We start from the raw sequence: 19941 nt of genomic DNA on the forward strand, positions 1-19941 counted from the left end.
AGGTCAGGCACACCCGGGACCCCGCGCCCCGCCTCGGCCACGTAGGCGCCCAGGGCTGCCCACACCTGACCCGGCTCCCGAAACGCGGACGATCCGGATCTGAGCCACCCCTGCTCTGTACTGGTTCGGTCCATTGGGGACCTCACCATGCGCTGTGCTCTAAAACAGCACACGGACCAGGGAAGACTTAGCCCCTGGTAACTGTTCACTCCGTCTCCACGAGTTCCTCCTTCCACTGAACTCCACCTGTGCGCACTAGCGTTTACTTCGCTCGCTATCCTGCTGTGATCTCTTGCTCTGTTTCTCAAGTTTAGGATAACGCTTCTCTTCCCGTGTAGCAAGGTCTGGCCTCTATTTTAAGCTCTTAAGTATTTCAAAGAAGTTTTCTGTAGCAACCCAATCTAAAATCACCAGCCAGTCCCGTAAATCACATCACTTTATGCCAATCCATTGCTCAGCACCTATCACTGTCTGATCCTTCTTTCCCTGTTGAGTTCTTCCTTATTCCTGCCCAACTCAGATGTCATTGAGGGCTGCATCCCCGAGATATAGAAAAAGACCTGTTGCGGGGTAAACGCCCAGTTACTGAGTGAATACTTGCGATTATTGTAACCCCTGGCACATTCTAGACGCTCCAAAAATGGATCAGCTACTACATGGCTATCCAAAGGAATATTCATAATGGGGCAGGCAGTTGTGTGTAGTAATGGCTACTGGAGGCAGGGCCAGCTCAAGGATGTGCGACCTGTGTCCCACAGGGCTTCTAATTTAGATGACGCTGGCGCTTAGTTTAATACTCTTTGTCACCATCTTAAAATTCTTAAATTTTCTACAAGGAACCCTGCATTTTCTTTTACGCTGGTCTTGAGAAGTACCTAGCCCCCAGGTGCCTAGATGTCTCCTGCTTCGTTTTCTACAGGAAGAGGCCCCTTAGGTGACATTACAAAACAACACTGAGATGTTAAGTCCACTAAAGGCGGAAACACTTTGAAAGTTTTATTTTCTCAGCCAGGTGTGATGTCACATGCTATAATCCCAGCTACTCAGAGGCTGAGGCAGGAGGATAGGGATCTTGAGGCCAGCCTCATCAACATATGGAGACCCCCATCTCAAAAAACATTTTTTTTAAAAAAAGCTTTTATTTTCACTTCTGAAATAATACATTATAGTGCTTGTTAGGCTTCAGGGGACACAGACTCCTTTGGGAATCTCAAAGAATAAATAAAAGCTCTGATCCATCTCCCTGGGAAAATACCTCTGCATATGAAATTTGTACTTATAAATTGATAATGTGAAATAGGAAGAAAAGGGCTAAAGGAGTAGAGGAAGTGGGAAGGGTAGGGGAAAGGAAAGAAGGGACAAGAACAAAATATGAGAAAAGGAAAAAAATGGAAACAAAGTCTTTGTAAATAGGGAAGGGTAGCGGGGGTGAAGGAAGAGGAGGGGTATGGGAAACAATAAGAACCAAGGTACATCATGTAAAGATAACAAGATCCAAATGATGAATGTAATTGTACTGTATACCTAAAAAGTACCAATAAACTTAATGGAAAATTTTAAAAAATAAAATTTGTACTATACGTATTCATGCCTCCAGCACTGTACCTGGAGACCTGGGAGAAAAGGGAATTTCAGTCTTGGGGTCTGAGCCAGAAATGACTGACCTGTTGTATTCACCTGATTGCATGCCTTGCCATGGTCTCCAATACTCAGGGCTCTAACAGACATATCAGTAACAGGCAAGGGTTCGAGTCAAAGGGGTACACCCTGGTCAGAATTTGGTATGACTTTGAGAAAGAAATAAGCAAGTTATTTAATCTGTCTAAACTTTTATTTTGTTATCTCTAAATTGCTATGAAAACAAACAGCTTTCTAAATTGCAACTGATTTTACAAGTTATATCAAAATATTACAAATATTAATTCACAATCACTTTTTGTGCTTCTGATGTGTGAAAAGCCCTAAGAGGGCTAAAAATTTGAATATAGTCACTGGGTTCAAGAAGTTTAATGTATAGCAACAAAAACAAAACACTATTTCCTGGTCCTTTAGGCTACAAGTAACAGAAAACTGTTATTAAGTGGCTTGGACAATAAGGAAATGTATTGCTTCTTGTAGTAGGCAGTCCAGAGGCACAATAGGCATGTACAGCTTAATAATATCATTAAGAGACCAGATTCTTTCTGTTTCCTCTGTCAGGCTAAGAGCATGGTGGCTGTAGCTTTTTGGCAGGTCATATCTAGACATCCAGGGGCAAAAAGGACATATTCTTTCATGTCTTCTTCCAAGATGTGGGAACTCTCCAAGAATCCTCCCAGCAGACATCCTCAACTTGTTATTGGCCAGAAACGTATCACAGATCAATAGAGGAGATCACTCATTGGATTTCCAGTCATCCAGAATGTAGTGGATGCTGGAGGATCTTCACAATGCCAAATACAGACACATAAAGAAACACAACAGCATGGCCAGGCATGGTGGTGCACGCCTGTAATCCCAGAACTCCGGAGGCTGAGGCAGGAGGATTGCTGTGAGTTCGAGACCAGCCGGGGCTAAATAGTGAGTTCCAGGTCAGTCTCAACTACATAGTGAGATCCTGTCTCAAAAAAGAAAGAAAGAAAGAAAGAAAGAAAGAAAGAAAGAAAGAAAGAAAGAAAGAAAGAAAGAAAGAAAGACAACACCCAGGTGTGATATAGCACATATGTTATTCCAGCTACACAGGAGGTTGAGGCAGGAGACTGTAAGTTTGAGGCCAGACTGGGCAATTTAGCAAGACCCTGACTCAAAATTTTTAAAAAATATATAAATAGATAATATAGATATATATGCTAGAGATGTAGTTCAACACTCCCTAGGTTTGATCTCTAATACCATAAAATACTAATAGTAATAGTTACAGTAAACACATCAAGCCTGATGTGATAAAAGAGCCTGACTGCTACATATCAGGAGAAAGAAGTTAATTCCACAGAAGTGCGGTCATGTTCTGAGAACATCCAGGAACGTGGTTAATTATACCATACAGCAAGGGGTCATGGGAAAGATAAAAGTGAGGCTCCATTTGTGGCCAAATTTTTAAAGCCCTGATATCTCAACCAGGGACTAGAGTTTCCTTTGGTGAGAGAGATGAATGTGTGTAAAAGGGGTTACAGTGGGACTAAAAGAATGATATAGCCACCAAGAAGAGGCAGGAAACCCAAGTTCTAGATCTGGCCTGCCATTCATTCATGGAACACTTTATACTTACCTGTGAGGTTCTCCAGCTCCAAACCATAAAGGCACTGCATCATCCTAATGAAAATGAGAAAAATTGAAGCAGGAAAAGTGGTAGTAGGAATAGAAAAGACCACATGGAGTTTAGGGACACTTTTTGTTTGTTTGTTTGTTTGAGACAGGGTCTCACTATGTGGTTGAGACTGACCTGGAACTCACTATGTAGTCCAGGCTGGTCTCAAGCTCACAGCAATCCTCCTGCCTCAGCCTCCATTACAGGTGTGCGCCACCACACCTGGCTAGGGACACTTTTAAGGGCTGAAATTATAGAGACCATGAGAGGAGAAAGAGAAGTTTCTAGAATAGGAAGGAGTGCTGCCATTGACATGGTCAGGAAAAGATACTGGATTTGGTGTGTTAATGGGACATCAGAGAGACAACTTGGGTCTTGGGCCTAGAGTTTATAAGGAAAACAAGGCAAACGACATAATTATGGGTCAGCCATGTGAGATGATAGTAGAAGCCATAACCTAAGTGTCTTCCTTGGGTCAAAGAGGAAAGACAACCTGGGCCATTGAAGGAAACCAGAACAAGGCTCACCACTGGGAAGGGAGTCATCTGGAAAAGTCAAAGGATGACCTATGTGTTAAATTCTTTGTAAAAAGTTCAGGACCAAGAAAAAGCCAGGGGTTTTAGGAATTAGAAAGTGAACAGTGTTTAGGGAAAACCACTGCAATAGAATGGCAGGCACAGATCAGAGTGATGTGAAGGGGGGCAAGTGTGCAGACTGCATCCTTAGGGAACTCCAGAGTGATGAGGGAGATGGAGCAGAGGCAAAGTAAGGGAAAGCATTTGGTTTGGGATGCATTTTAGGATAGCTCAGACAGAAGTAGGCATAATGTGAAGTACGCTTCAGAATCCCTTTTACTTACATAGACCCCTTCTAAATAAATGTTAACTTCTGTTCCTAATTTGGTGTTTATACTTTGGTTTTTCTTTCTTTTTTTTTTTTTTTTTTTTTTTTTTTTTTTTTTTTTTTTTTTTTTTTTTTTTTTTTTTTTTTTTTTTTTTGCTTTTTGCAGTTCTGAGGATCAAACACATGTCAGGTAAGTGCTCTACTCCTGAACTACTCCCTCAACTCTGTAGTTTTCCTTTTTTTTCTTTTTTGGTGCTGGGGGTCAAACTCAGGACCTTGCACTTGTGAGGCAGGCATGGTGCCCCTGAGCTAAATCCCTGGCCCTGCTCTGTATTTTTCTTGAAGAGAGCTCCTAAGAGTAAATAAACTTCAGGGGCTATAAATTCTGGCTCTGCCCCTAAGAAGAGAGCCATTTATAGGCCATGAAACCTGGAGAAGTGAAAAAAGAAGGTAAGAAAAGGTGAGTTCTAGGGGCTGAGGATTTAGCTCAGTGGTTCTGCTGTCTGCCTCCCAAGTGCAAGGACCCAAGTTCGATCCCCGGTACCAAATCCTGGGAAGGAATCTCTCTCCACACAGGAGGGTGGGAGCATGGAGAGTTGGGGAAGACACAGGGCAATGTATCACACTGGGAAGCTGTTGAGAAACTTCATGCAGAATAAATAACCTTTATTTCATCAAAGCAGGTTTGGAGATTAACAAGACAGATAAAGACAAAAAGTCAGAGGCAAGAGAGTGCTGACAAAATGTATTAAAAATCTCAGTCATGGGGTCTCACCTGAGAGTCTGTGAAGGCCCATGAGAAGAGAATGGGCAGAGAGTCCGGAAGTTGCCAGGAAGACTCAGTGTGAAAAAGGAATGAGAGCAGCCACAGCCTATGTGGTGGAAGAATTTTCTATTCTGTGAAGTTTGTGAACATGAGGGATCCCCAGAAGAGCATGTTCCTTTGCTGCTCTGTTTCAACACATTTCAATGCTTAGTCAAGTGTCATCTTCTTCACCAAGCCTTTCCTAGTCCCATAAATTGAATGCAATCTCTCTGCTGAGTTTCCCAACACCTGGCCTTTTACAACACTTATTGCATTCTACCTTTATTATGACTAGCTAGTTTCGTGTTTGTCTCCTCTGCTAAATTAGTAACTGAGTGTCTTAATCCTTCTCCTAGCTGTAGCGCACAGCCTAATCCCTGGGACGTAGAGAGCCCCCGGTAAGTGATCATGAAGTGATAAGTCTACTGGGAGAGAAACTGTGATCAAATTGTGGAAGAAGTGGTCTGGTTTCGTGAAAATGTCAGGGAAGCTTTGATGACTTCTGCCTGGCTGGAGCACACAGCTTCGTGTGGTCACATAGGCCCAGATGGCCACAGAGCTCCTCAGAAACTCAGCCCCGTGGAAATGAATAAGTGACTCATTGTTCTCCTGATGCCAACTCAGCCAGGAAATTTTCTGTGCTAAAATTTTCATAAATTCAGATTCCGGCTTCTAATAAAAATCCTAACTTTGATTTTGGTTTTAGTTACTGATGCCTATCATTCCTCTCTTGCCCATATTGTGAGTGACTTCTAAGCCAAGGCACAAACACCTGGAAATGTATGAATTCAAGGCACATCTGCATTATGGCTGTTATTTGGGAAAGAAGTCCTAAAGGAGTGTCATCCACGAGGACTTTCTGCACTGAGGGAAAAGTCCCTCCTGCCACTGTCTCGTAGCTGCTATGTTGAGTAGTGCAACACTGCATAATTCTTTAATATCATGGGCAGCTTGGTGTAATACTTTTTTAACACACATTTATCCTTCCTTACTCTTTAAGAACAGTGACTGATATCTTCAGTGCCTAACACTTGGTGCTTAATAAGTGTTTGTCAAATGAATGACCAAAAATCAAGCTTCACATCTTCCCTGGACTTAGTATTCTCAAAAGGATGTGTTCTAAAATATCTTGTGCAGTGGCTAAAGAAAATTCTAGTTAACAAATATTCCCTCAGTTGACACATATTTATCGAGCACCTACTGTGAGGGACCTGACACTGTCATCACCGGCTGCATTTTCCTGGTGCTTCTTGGCTCTTAAAATGACCTCATACTCTTTTCTTTAGTTTCCCTCCCCTCAAGGCCACAGCGGTGAGAGGTTAAACCTGTTTCTGCAGGACCGAACCCATAAAGGGCAACCTGGCCTGCGATAGGTTAAAGGTAGCCCATTCCTCATAAATAAGCAATAGCCCAGCCCCAAAATGATAAAAGGACCTTCCTTTCTTTGTTCTCTCTTCTTCTTTCTCTCCTCTCTCCCTCACCTGCCTTCCCTAATAAAATCTCCTGTTGGATTTCTCAGTGTGTGGCCTAGTTGTTGAGTGTCGCTGTGCCTCTACACCTACTACGTATGAAGTTACTTCATTGTTGTAGCAAATTTGGGCAACTCTCATTATGCCCCTAAATAACTGAATTTCAGAAAAGAGTAGTAATTTGCCCAATACCATAACTGAGAATGTCAGAATTTGAACCCAAGTCTGTCTTACTGATTCCACAACACTGCTGCTTCTGTATAAATTATAAATACCACATGAGTGCAAATGTTACAGATAATATAAAATAGCAAATACATTAGCATGGAGGGGGCAGAAACTTCACGGGACTGAAATACATATCTTTTTTTTTAAAAGAAGATCTATGGCGCCGTCTATAGTGGTACATGCCTGTGACCCCAGTGCTTGGGAGGCTGAGCAGGAAGATGGCCATGAGTTCAAGGCCAGGCCAAACTACATAGAGACACCCCACCCCCATCTCAAAAAACAAAACAACAACACAAAACCCAATAACACACACACACACACACACACACACACACATTCCTAATTCATTCCACAGCCACATTCATACAAAGTGTTCCTTTGGAATGCCTAAGGCTGATAAATAAAAACATCTAGATCTTTCTAGTTCTAAGCATGGCATACCTTTCACCTACTCATTTAACATGTAGGCGTTTATCCTAAAGAACGGATTAAACCTGTATGTCAAGATGTATTTACCAAAAAGAAGGGTAGCAGGAAACAGTTACAAGGAAATTGGGGAAATCTAAACATTAAATATTTAATGATAAACTAGAATTACTTGATTTTTTATATGTAGCAACAGTATTGTTACTACTATCATATTTTAAAATGAGGGTCCTTATCTTTTGGAGATATTTATGAGGAAATCTAAGAACAAGGATTTGGTTAAAATATTTATTCTAGCCAGGCATGCTGGTGCACACCTGTAATCCCAGCACTCGGGAGGCCGAGGCAGGAGGATTGCTGTGAGTTCAAGACCAACCAGCCTGGGCTACATAGTGAGTTCCAGGTCAGTCTCAACTACATAGTAAGACCCTGTCTCAAAAAAAAAAAAAATATATATATATATCTTCCAGATCTTGTTATCATTATAAAAGATAAGAAAGGATCCAGAGTCTTAGAATTGGGCATAGCACACATTTTGATCCATTCTCACAGTGGAGTAAGAGGACCATTACACATATCAGGGAGGTTGCCCCAAAGTGTTAGCATGGGTACATTTTTTTCTTTTTGGTACCAGGGATCGAACTCAGGTCCCTGCGCTTAGCAAGGCAGGTGGCGGAACCACTGAGCTAAATCCCAAGCCCAGTGTGGTTACTTCTTAGTAGTACTTCTCAGGTGTTTTCAATTTTCTATACTTCTATTTTCCTTAAATATTGAGATATTGGTATGGGACATATATGTGTCATTAGCATAAGTACATAATCTTAAATTATGATATTTAAATTAGATATTTAAGGTAGAGAACATTAAGTCACAAACGGATTTTACAAAGAATATGTAAAGGTCCCATACACATTTGGCTGTTTTTGTTGTTGTTCTTTTGGCTTTTTGTTTTTTAATTACAAAAAGATACCTGAAATAGATACAGCACAGAGGCTTAATTACAAATACATGAACTTTAGGCACCTGGACAAGCAGCCAATTCAACAGAGGCTCTGTAGTTTTATCCTGCAGTGGAAGAAATCCTTCTTCCCAGACCACAAAGGGTGAGGGGGGCTCTTGATCAAGGTCAGAGTCCTCACAGAGGTGGCCCCCCTCCCCTGGCTGGCTTGTGCAGAGTCTCCTTCAGCCTGGTCTTTCTCTGCAGAGCAGCATGAATTGCAATGCCTTGTTGCCCTGTCTGTAATCTAGGCTCCAGGAAGGTGCTGTTTCCAGGCAGAATTTATGGAAACAGACTTGATTTTGTGTTTGGGGTTTGCCATAATCAATTAATGCATTGCAGGATTTCAGTAGCCTAGGATCTGTAGTCATCTTCCATGTTCCATTTAGGTCTCAATTTGCAAGATATGAAAAATTAAGTTGAACCGAGCACAGTGCTTTAGACCTAAGGAGCCAAGGGGAAAACAACCTGGCTCACACAGATGGGGATATTTTTAACATTTTCAAACTTGCTTCTTCTGCTAGAACCTTGGGCTCTGCTCAGAGACAATGAAAACCAAACCTGAAAGGAGACTGGGTTTATGGGCAGAAAACCAGAGGAGTAGCCAGGTCCCTGGGGCTGATTAGGCTCCAGGGAGCCAGTGGCCAAGTTGGGACTTCTCATGGAGCCTTGGTTTCTTTATGTGTTAGGAGGCGTTTTCAGCCATTCAGATGCTTGCTTAGTCTCAACAATGTGCAAGGCAGTTAGCTGGCTCTCAGGGAACAAAGAATCAAGGAGTTCATAGGCCCAAGGGAAGAGCCAACATAAATACCCCAAAAGACTGGACAGTGGGGAAGTAGCATGGTTTGTGGTAAAATGGAGTGCAAAGGGCAGGAAAAAGAAAGATATTCATCTCAATTGCGGAACTGACTTGTATTCTACTTTCTAAATATAATGGTTATGTTATTTAGTTTCCCTCTGGATTTCCAGGAATCTCAGATCTGGTCTTAGTTTGGGCTCCCCCAGGAATAAACTCTGAAACAAGAACCTTCTGTCGGAAATGGTTCCAGGAAATAAAGAGTAGAAGATTGGAGAAATGAGACAGGAAAGGAAAGCAGGGTACCATGTAGACAACTGCAGCTCAGATCCTTTGGGGAACTCTGAGAACATTCTAGAATGTCTCAAAATTATCCCAACCCCGGGGGAGAAAGCTAATATTCACTCTCTAACACATATGCTTATACTGTGGGTGTCCAATATGCCCTGATGATAGAGGACTGCCAATCAAATCTTTGACTCTTAGTTTTATATGTTCATCTTTTTTTCTATTCTTCCGCCCAATTCTGTCCACTGCCCATTTTCATAGTAAGAGTTCTCATAGGACATACAGCCACCTAACAAGAGACTGTCTTTTCTAATTTCCATTGCAGGTAAGCGTGGCCTCGAAGCTAAAGTTGAACAGTAGGATGTACCTGGAGAGTCGGACACTACCTCCAAGTTCTGCCTTTGAAAGATGGCTCATGCTCTCTTCAGTGGCCCTCAGTTTCACCCTGTTTCCTCCTGAGGAAAAGCTGGCCCAGGGCACCATCCTGTACTCCATGATGGAAGCTACTTGTTAATGAAGGAGCCACCCTTGTCACTCTGGAACATATCCCTCTTATATAATAGAAAAACAAACAGCTCTCTGACTTAAGCACTGTATTTTGAATTCTCTTTGATATAACAGCTTTGCCTGTACCTTAACCAATGCTCTGTCATTCTCTGAAGACTGATTATTTTTCCTTTTCGCTTTATTTATTACACTTATTACATTTTGCCTACTAGTACACCTCTTCAGTACTTCCTGGAAGGAAATAGGTACTTTTAAAAATATATAAATAAAACTCTTATGATCTTTGCTGTTTTCATGGCTGCCAATTGTGCTGTGAATCATCTCTCTGTTTGGTGGAAGATTTTTTCAAAGATAAAGACAGGGATTAGTTAAAGCGAGGAAAGCAGGTTTTATTCAGTAGCTACTTACAGAGAAAGAGCTGAGCGCTGTTCCAATTTGTGCAGAGGTGACTGGGTATTTCAAAGGGAGAATAAGGGATAGGGGAAGGGAAGGAACAGGGACTGAAGAGAAAAGTTGCCAAGGGTTGTGCAAGTGGGATCAGGCCAGCTGTGTCTGCCAGCTGGCCATAATCAAAGTTAGGATTCTGTCCTCCCACCATGGCTGCGAGGCAGAAGTCCTGCACTTCCTCCTGGTGATAATATTTCAAAGGAATGGCTTTCAGGTCCTTGAGCAAAACTCCCCCTGAGTTGCAGGAGATACATTCATATCTCAGAGAGATAAAGTATTCACAATTATAAGTCCTTTTTAGTAAATGCTCTAAGAAAAGAAAGTTGGAGGCCTATCACAGGTGTTGGCTAAAACAAACAGTAAATTTTTTGGTCACCCCTGAGCTGTTCCAGGCAGAAACTTAAAAGGGACACACCTAAGGCTTCCAGAGGCCGTGGTAAATACTGGTCGAGTTTCCTACTGCAGGGGTTTGCACGGAGCATTTGCCAGGTCCCAATTATGAACCCCATCTAGGCACAGTTGGAGAGCTTCAGTCTCCAGGCTCCCTACAGCCGGAGGGCGGGTATCTCTACCCTAGTCCTTGAAGCATCCGTGAGCCACAGGAGGGGTGGCCAGGCACTGGGAAAATGACCTTCAGGGAAGCCTGGTGGTAAAGGTATTGGTATTTGAGGGAGTGTGGCCAACCTCATCTGAGAGGGTATAAACACTACAAGTGGCACTACTCACTGCTCTTGGAACCAACAGCCACTGCTGGGATAAAAGCCAACTTTGGGCAATGCTGTTAGGAGCCAGAGGCCAAACAGGAAAATAAAATCCTTTCTCCTTTCCCCAGCCTCTCAAACACCTCCAAGCATTACCGGCTGCCCTTTAGGCTAAGAAGAAATGCGGTTAGCGGGCCAACACCGCAAACTGAGTATAGAGGGTGGGTTTGAAACCAAGGGACAATAATGTAATCGCCAGCACAGGTCTGAGAAATAAAGGTGGAGTTTGTCCTTAGGCACACATTATTTTTCACAATGAAATAAACATGATATTTTCTTCATTTATCTCTTTCCTTCTCGGCCTGACCTCTTTCCCTAAAGGAGCTCCTCCATTCATATGGCTTCAGTTATCATCTCTATGACATAATCCCCAAGTTCCTGTTTCCAAAGCAGACCTCTTTTCTACACTGCTGTCCCACATATCCACCTGCCTTCCCTGGGCCTTTTCCCCTTCATCTCCCAGAGCCCTCAGAATAACAGGCCAGACACTGATCTCCTGAACCCCCAAGCCCGCTCATCCAGCAGCGTTTGCTGGCTTCAGGAATTGCCTCCATCGCCCCAACTATGCTGACACCGGGAGTCACTCTTGATATCTCCCCTCATCCCCATTTTCGCTTTGCTTGAGAACCAAGTTGCCCTCTAAATAGTGTGGTGTCTTCTTCACTTCTTCCCCCCATTCCTGTCATGGCCCAGGCCCTCACCCTCTCACCTGTGGTATGTAACTCCCTGCATCCACTTTTGCTCACCATCAGTGCAATGCTCTTAGTGAGCTTTGAAAAATCTGGCCCTGACACTCTGTGTTTGAAACTTGTCAGTGACTTCCCACTACTACTCTGATAGAGTCCAGAATTCTGGCTATAGTTTTCAAGGCTCTGAATACCCTCATTCTGCCCACCTTCCCAACCCACTTTCTATGAGATCGTTTGTATACCAGGCCACTGGGCTGTCTGCAGTTACTTCAAAGCTCCGTCTCTTTTCTGGCTTGGAACTTTGCTCCCAACCTCCAGGCCCTTCACCTCCCATCTTTCTACTCAACCCTTGAGTCTCAGCTCAAAGTCACTGAAAAGAATCAGAGAAGCCTTCCTGTACCTCACCACCCTACCACCACCTGAGCTAGGTGAGGCTGCTCCTGTATACTCTAATATCATTAGTGCCTTCGAATTCTCCTTAGCATTCATCACATTTGTCATTGTTTATTGCATACTTATTCATGTCATGTGTCTTCTTATTACACACAAGCTCTATGAAGACGGTGTCTGTCTTGCTGTAGATCTAGCACGTATCACAATGCCAAGCACATAACACCAGTGCTCAATAAATATCTGATGAATGAATGAGTACAAAGATGATTACTTTGAGAGGCTGCATAATATAGTAGAAATTACACTGGGCCATCAACCCCAAGACCTGGATTCATCATTTCTTGGATAATCTTCATCAATCGCACATCTCATTGAGCTTCAGTGTCCTGGCCTAACACAGAGGGGTGATGATGCACTCTGAGATTTCTTCAGTTTCCCAAATGGAGCGAGTATTCATTTCTGGAGATGACCCCTGTGGCCATGTGAAAAGGCATCTCTATGTAGACTGTGGTTCTGGAGAGAAGAGCAGCACCTTCCCCAGGCTTCCCAATTCACCTCTCCCAAGACCTCCTAGTTTTACTATGTCTCTGACATAATCCCCAAATCAAACTTTTGGTGTGATTACTGAGTAAACATCCCTCTCATCACCACCAAACAAACATCTGGTCAATCTGTTTGGGAGATTAAAGAATAATAGAAGTTAGCTAGGCATGGTGGCGCATGCCTGTAATCCCAGCACTTGGGAGGCTGAGGCAGGAGGATCGCTGTGAGTTCAAGACCAGCCTGGGCTACATAGTGAGTTCCAGGTCAGTCTCAACTACATAGTGAGACCCTGTTTCAAAAAACAAAACAACAACAAAAAGAAGAATAATAGAAGTTAAAGTATATTAAATTTCAGCAAAGCTGGTTCCCCTAAAACAACTTCCCTTCTTGGCTTGAGAATTACAGGGTCAATTCTATGCAATCCTCTGGATGGTTCTCTATACCCACCAGCTCTCCCTGGAGGGTGAAGCCATTCAGAAGGGAGCAGGGAATGGGGCTGCAGCCAGAAGCTGGTGTAAACTCATAGTTCATTCACCATGGGCTGGGTATGGGTTGGGGCTCGCTGGCTTGTGGGTGTGTCTGGCATTCTGGGAATTCATGTCAAACAAAATCACTCCTCTGCTGAAGGAAGGGCTGAATCATGAGGTGCTAACAGGTTGTCTGGTTTCTCCACCAAGCTTCCTTGAACTCTCCTTTCTCTAAGCCCCAACCCATTCCCAAGGTCAGCGTATCACCTATGGGAGTGAGTCCAGTTCTAGCCAGGAAGAGTTAACTCCAGTCTCTACTTCCCAGGGCTGCTCCTAGTCACAGACAGCTGGAGATTCTGTGTGCCGCTCAGAGATAACACCATTATATCTAGGGAACTGAAAGAAGCATTTGCCCCTGGAGACCCTGTGGCCCCACTAAATCACAACTCTTTCTATTTGCACCAAGCCATCAAGGACACTCATCCTGCATTCAGGGTGCTTAGGAGGATATTTATGAAAAAGATCATCCTGCAAACAAAATATCACATTCCCACAGAATCTGAGCCATAACAGGTTCTTCAGAACACCTCTCTAAACAGAGCAACATGCTAGCTTGCTCAGCCCAGGGCAGGGCAGCTGGGTAGACTGAAAATATTTATGTGAAGCCGGGCATGGTGGCGCACACCTGTAATCCCAACACTCTGGAGGCTGAAGCAGGAGGATCACTGTGAGTCAGACCAGCCTGGACTACAAAGTGAATTCCAGGTCAGTCTTAACTATATAGTGAGACCCTGTTTAAAAATGTGTGTGTGTGTGTGTGTGTGTGTGTGTGTGTGTGTGTGAAAGCAGCTCTGCATCCTTCAGAAGATGCAGCCTTGCAGCCTTCTTCTAATCTGCACAAATGTACTATATGAGCTGAGCTCATGGTGGCACTGGCCTGGAACTCCAGATCTGAAGAAGACGAAGACCACCTCAGAAAGAAGCAGGAGTTCATGGTGAGCCTTTAGTCTTTTCTGAACCTCTTGCAAAACATGATATTGTTTCTTCAAAAAAGTGTTTGATCATTTTTCCCATAACCACATGTCATCCATTTTCTCGGTGCTGGGAGTGTGCTACATGAGGCAGATGTAACAGAAAACCTTTCCCAAAAGCAAAGACATGACACTCTGTGGCTAGAATGATTCAAGGTTTACTGAAAATACAAAATGACAATTTATAAAGGTGCAGCTATGAGTTACCATAAGAAGAGTGAAGTAAACTAGAGCTGGGTGCAGCAAAGCTATCACTCTCCCTAGGCTCTAAAGGGAATACTGTGAGTTGGAAGAAGATAATCAGGTAAAGCAGTGCTACTTAAAATGTGGTTCCTAGAAAGGCGTGGTCCTCCCATCTTTCACCAAGTCCACAATGAGAGGTGGGCAGCAATCAATGGTAGATGCTTAGAAAAATTGTACTGCTCATTGTCATAACAAGGTCTGTGGTCATTTTATCGGGTAGCTTGTTTCTAAAAAGTGGCTGGCCAACTAAATGTTACAGGGTTTTGGACTGCACACCTCTCCTTGTGGAGTTGGATTCTGGGATTCTTCTCACCTCGAACAAAGAATTGAACAAAATGAGCCAAAAGTAGTAGCAAAGTTTATTTAAGAAAGCAAAAATGAAGCAGGGGGACTGGCTCTGCAGAGCAAGGTTGGGCTGAGGAAATGGAAAAAGTGGGGGAGAATAAAGATAAAAGTACATGCTGTGTCTGGAAAACACAGTATGCGGTATCACAGAAAGTTATGATGGCAAAGTCTTCCTGGAGTGGATGTGTCCTTTTATGCTGTCTAAATCTCAAGGAGATGCACAAGAAATTCTACATCCCAGTCCTGGGGGGTGGTGCTGAGATTCCACACCTCAGGCTGACATCAAATCTAGGCCATCCTATTGAAAACCTGCTGGAATTCTCCCAAGGAGTTCACACTCAGGGCTATGGGAATCGTTCTGTGCTTTTGTCTGGGATCTTGTTATTAACAGGTCATGCCTACTTCCCCCCTCCAGCTTTTGCCTTGCCCCAATCTCCTATCTCAGACATATCAGCAATTGTAGTTTGGAGTTTAGGTTTGGGGTGAGAATGTATTCTGAGAATGACCACTGGAATGACCAGCAAACATCCCAGGGTTCTTATTCCCATTAAGAAGCTTGCATTCCCAGAAAAAAGCAGGGGTAGCAATCTTATTTGCAGACAAAGCAAATTTCAAACCAAAACTGATTCTAGTATTATCGATGTAGGACGGTACTGTATCATACCTCTGTGAATGTAAACTATCTTGTACCTGCTTTATGATACATAGTAGTGACCATGCTTTATCAGAGCTATATTTAATGATATTACTCTAGAATGTTCTCTTTCCAGATGATGATTAAGATGTTAATAAAAAAAAAAATGGTGTCAGGTACCACAACAGCAACAGAACTTTGCCGTTTTCTGGATATTATTCTTTTCTTTGTTTTTTTGTTTTTTAATGGAATGTGCTGAATGTCTATAATTTTGTTCAGATGACTGCAGAAACTGGAAAAGCTATTGCTGCTATTGATGCATAACAAACTGCTATTATTGGTCTTTTTATATAAATATAAATATATATACATATATATATAAAATTTCAATTTTGGGAAACTTTAACGGTGCTGTCAACTTTGGAAAAAGTTATCCCAATTTACTGTGTTGAGTTGGCATTGTACAGAAATGGACAGCTATATTGGTCTAGAAATGTTTTTTTATTATTTTTTATTTTTTTCCATTTGTACAGGGGTAACGTACTGTATTAAATATGCAAGGTCATATCTACATGGGCTTGATTACAGAAACTAGTAAAGTATTATCTAAATAATGAAAAAAAGAATAAGATAAGGGGCTGGGGATTTAGCTCAGTGGTTCTGCTGCCTGCCTTGCAAGGGCAAGGACCCGAGTTCGATCCCCAGTACCCAAAAACAAAACAAGAATAAGATAAGACTACAAGAGCAAGAAGCAATTTAAATATGTTAAGGGACCATTTTCATCTTCAGAATTAAGGATTATTTTAATCTTACATCATTGCCTTTTCTCTTTTACTTTCCTTTTTAGTTTTATTTTAGGATTCCCAATTTTTAATGTTCATGCAGAGATTTCTTTAACTGAAATACCAAATAGTTTCTCTGGTGTGAAACTCTATACTAGTACACAGGATCCTAATAAGATAATTAATAATGTGAAATAGGAAGTAAAGGGCTAAATGTGTAGGGAAAGTGGGAAGGGTGGGGGAAAGGTAATAAGGGAGAGGAAAAAAATATGAGAAATTGAAAAAATATGGAAATAAAGTGTTTGTAAATGGGGAGGGGAGGAAGAGGGTGAAGGGAGGCCAGGGACAAGGGGAAAAAAATGAGAATCAAGACCTGTCATGTAAAGGTACAGGATTCCAATGATGAATGTAACTGTATTGTATACCTAGATTGTACCAATAAACTCAATTTAAAAAATTAAAAAAAAAAGAAAATTGCATTAAGATCTAAGTCAACACACTGCTTCCTTCCTTCATTGAGAAAGTCATGCTTTCCACAAACAAAAATCAGCCACACTTTTGGTGTACTGGATGACAAAGTAAAAAGTCTTAATATATTCAGTTTGAGATTATTTTCTTTATCTTGCAATTATATACAAAGTTGATCAGAAAAAATTGTGGTCATATCCTGAAGTATGAAGGTTAAGGGGAAAGTTCCATCAAGAATTGAATGATAAAAGGAAACAGACATTGCAATACCAGAAAAAAAAAATTGAATGACAGAATGAATTCTTCACATTTCATTTGGTCCCAGTATTTTCAGGGCAGCCTGTCTCTTTGTCTGATATCTTGAGTATTGTAATGTTCTTAATTCTTTCATGCAAAGAAAGAATATAAGCTTGAAAAAACTTCTACAAATTGGGATAGCATGTTTTATTAGTTAATAATTATCACTGAATTGGGTGATGATTCTGATACGGAACATCTGTGAAAAGTTAACACCAATATATTCAATCAGTTTTCCTTTTCATCAAAAGAAGATTCACATTTAGGAAATGAAGGGATCCAGAACTAACTTTTTGGGTTACACTGCTTCATGCTGGCTACTGGTACAAAAAGATAATTTTGAAAACAGCATCACTAGTCTTTTTTACTTTGTATAGAAGGATAAAATGAATAGCCTGAGCCTGCTGAAATTGCCTGTCAACATACTTTTTGAGACTGGTTTTACTATGAGTGTAACTTTTAAAAATGTTAATATGATCTATCTATCTATCTATATATTAGACAGCTAAGTTAGGTAGAAATATCATAGGCAGCCAGACAGGATTAGGCCCTTGAAGGAGTCAGTGCAGATGAGAACACACCAGAAGTGTGGCTGGAAGCACAGCTGAAGAAGATTAAAATCACAATAGCCAGATTTATATATTTCCCTAAGGAAGGCTGAGATTTGAGATTTGAGATTTCCCATATAAATAAACCATTATCTCATGAGGGGTAACCCATCCTTTCTCACCCACTAAGACTAAGGCTAAAACTAAGACTAAAGATAAGACCAAGAGTACAGATTATTGATCAAGGTTAATAATGTAATCCCATATGCCCTTGCTAATATTGAATCAAAATTAGCTAAGCAGCTATCCTTGTAATCTTACTGGTTGATTATAATTTGACCCATGTTGTACACACCCCTTGTGACTTTGCACTATAAAACTTTATCAGAGAAGTGGGCTCATGGGCAACCCATGAGTAACCCTCTGTCTCTCAGGAGCTACCCCTATTCCCCATTCCTATCCCCTCTGATATATTTTCCTACTCTTTTTTGGGGGGGTATCGGGGATCAAACTTGGGACCTTGTGCTTCTCAGGCAAGCGGCGGAACCACTGAGCTAAATCTCTGGCCCCTAATTTCCCTACTCTTAACCTCCTTTGCTCCTTAGAATCCATTCTTCAATTTTGGGGAATATGAACATGGCATATCTGACTATCTAGCAGGTTGGGAGTTACATCTTTCTCCTATATCAATACTCCTTGGCTATCAGTGTTCTCAATTCAACCTAGCTAAATTAACAGTACACCTCAAACTGTTCATCATATTAAAAACTTAAGCTGTTTTGTATGCATTGTGCTCTCAAAGTATCAGTAGGCATTTGATGTGAGCAGTATATATCCTTCATAACTGTTTTGGTTTAGGTGTGATTACAGGAGGATAAGAATTCATGCATGTAGCAGCAACTCTCTGTAGCAATAATCACCTGTATGCAGAATTTCATTGAGTAGCATGTATAGTTTTTTATAAGTAGCTTTTAAAAAATTTGTGTTATATTTCTTCCAATTATGTATTTTAACATGACTTTGACTCCAGTAATAAAGATCTCATGTTTTATATGCCATTGCTTTTTAATTTTTCTAGTAACCTTTTATTAATTTATGTTTCACTATATTTTATTAAAGTATTGTTCTGTATCTGACTGGAAGTAAAATAAGACAAGCTGGCTCTGCCAGATGGTTGTTGGTACAGAAGGGGAGCCTTGGCCATCAGTGAGTGACAGACACAGTTGCCCCGGCCATCTCCTAGGGTGGGAGCCCAAGGCACAGACCCTGATGTCCCCCTCCCTTCAGTCTCTGTTGGGCCACTCATGTCTGCCCAAACTAAGCAGACATGAGGGCCCAAGGAGCCTACAGAAGCTGTCCCTGAGGTCAGCAAGCAAGACAGGGCAGAATGGAAGAGAGTGTAGGAGAAGGCACATTAGAGAGGGCATAAACAAAAGCCAATCGCTGCCCCAAGGTGCTGACTGTTGCAGGGTACTAGTTCAGGAGGCATAGTCATCAGGACAGTGGACAGTTGGTGTGCCATGGGTGCACACATCTCACCAGGGCACTCAGCCTGGCACTCAGTCTGGTCCAGGGGTAGTTAGGGACACAGTAGCTTCCTAGCAAATGTGACATCCAGCTGAGAAGAAGCAAGAACAGCAATAAGCTGGGAGACAGGTTGGTGGGGGACTATGTGAGGTGACAGCAGAGGGGACAGCTCAGACCAGGCACAAGGGACAGAAGCTGAGTGTCAGGAACACAGAAAGCAAGGTGGTGGCACAGGGCAGGCTCAACCAGGTCATGGGACATTGAGTTTACTTCATCCCAAAATAAACAAGGTAGAGGTCTTAGGCTACAGAAGAAATCACAGAGAAGGTCTTGATTACATAAAAGCCAGAGGACAAAGCAGGAAGTGGCAGAGCTGAATTCAGGAAGGAGTAGAGATTCCTGTAGCTAAACCTGGGCTTACAGAGAGCTTTTCTGGTGCCACAGACTCTTTTGGGCTCTCAGTTCCTCACTCGGGGTCTCAGACTCCCATAGCATACTTTTCTAGTGAAAATACGTACTTTACCATAATGGTAGCCAGCTGTGCATCTCTGTGCAGGGGAAATACAGGAAGAAATCTTTGCATTCACTCATTTGGTACAGTGAATGGCAAGATGTATGCACGTGTTCCAAAGTGTAAACAGGTGAGTTTTACCCATGCTATGCACCATGTTATATTTTTGTGTATTTATATTTTTTAATTAAATGATTTATTTTGATTTGTGTGATAGAATTACCCCAATTCAGTACAATATCACATGAAAATCTACTTTTACAACTTTGGGAAGAGGTTGAAAGTGAGTCATCAGATGACTTGGTTATCAATAATGACTTAGATTATGTAGGCCAAAGAATTTAGTAAGATACGACAGAGAAGTACAGAATGAAGTCCTTGATTCAGATGAAGAAGGAGACAGTAATATAAATAAACATTCGACTAGTCAAAATGCTATAAAATGGTCATGTATACCTGAACACTCCAATGTTAGGGCTAGGTCAGAAAATGTTATTCTTGTCAAGGATGAAATCTATTAGATGGAATGACAACACTGTGATTCAATGTTGGAAATTGTTTGTAATGGATGATATGCTACAAGATGTTTTGATATACACTAATAATGAAA

The sequence above is a fragment of the Fukomys damarensis genome, unplaced genomic scaffold (genome assembly GCF_012274545.1).
Source record: "Fukomys damarensis isolate Sample0158 unplaced genomic scaffold, DMR_v1.0_HiC HiC_scaffold_25, whole genome shotgun sequence".
Classification (NCBI taxonomy): Eukaryota; Metazoa; Chordata; class Mammalia; order Rodentia; family Bathyergidae; genus Fukomys; species Fukomys damarensis.